A 427-nucleotide genomic window follows, 5' to 3' on the forward strand; every position below is an offset into this window, starting at 1 on the left:
CTCCCGCCACTTTTGGGGAGGGCCGTGGGTGCGAACAGTCCCCCGACATGTGTCAGATCTAGTCGAGACCAGCAGCAGGTTGCTTGCGGCGAAGCATTCTGCAGTTGTATTGCGTTTCTCCAAACCTCCTCTCCCATCTGGGGTGGTTCCGGGTCCGAGCAGAGTCCTCAGCTGTGGGATATGTAGAGTTTTATAATTGTTGAGGTATGAATTGTCCGGATAAGGCACCTGATGAGAAGGCGTTGGCGAGATGGTTTTGAAAAAGACGAACTAGGGTATCGACAAGGACGGCGATACTCCCAGACCCAGCAGTCAGTTATATTGGGGTGATTTGGGGGGGGGGGGGAGGAGGCGAAGGTCACGCCATCACGGCGGCTGCGGAGACGGTGGCGGCCGCGGCCGGATTTAATTAGGGGGCGGAGTTCAG

At 56.9% G+C, this 427-nt stretch overlaps 1 protein-coding gene across 1 annotated transcript in view; it reads right to left on the reverse strand.

Annotated features, from left to right (window-relative positions):
• The window catches only part of LOC101771827, a gene marked incomplete in the record, with an annotated part of 1,883 nt that extends 1,456 nt beyond the window's left edge, over window positions 1-427 (reverse strand). Inside the window, 1 exon segment of the mRNA XM_004959513.2 lies at window positions 350-427.

The sequence above is a fragment of the Setaria italica genome, chromosome II (genome assembly GCF_000263155.2).
Source record: "Setaria italica strain Yugu1 chromosome II, Setaria_italica_v2.0, whole genome shotgun sequence".
In the NCBI taxonomy this organism is placed as follows: Eukaryota; Viridiplantae; Streptophyta; class Magnoliopsida; order Poales; family Poaceae; genus Setaria; species Setaria italica.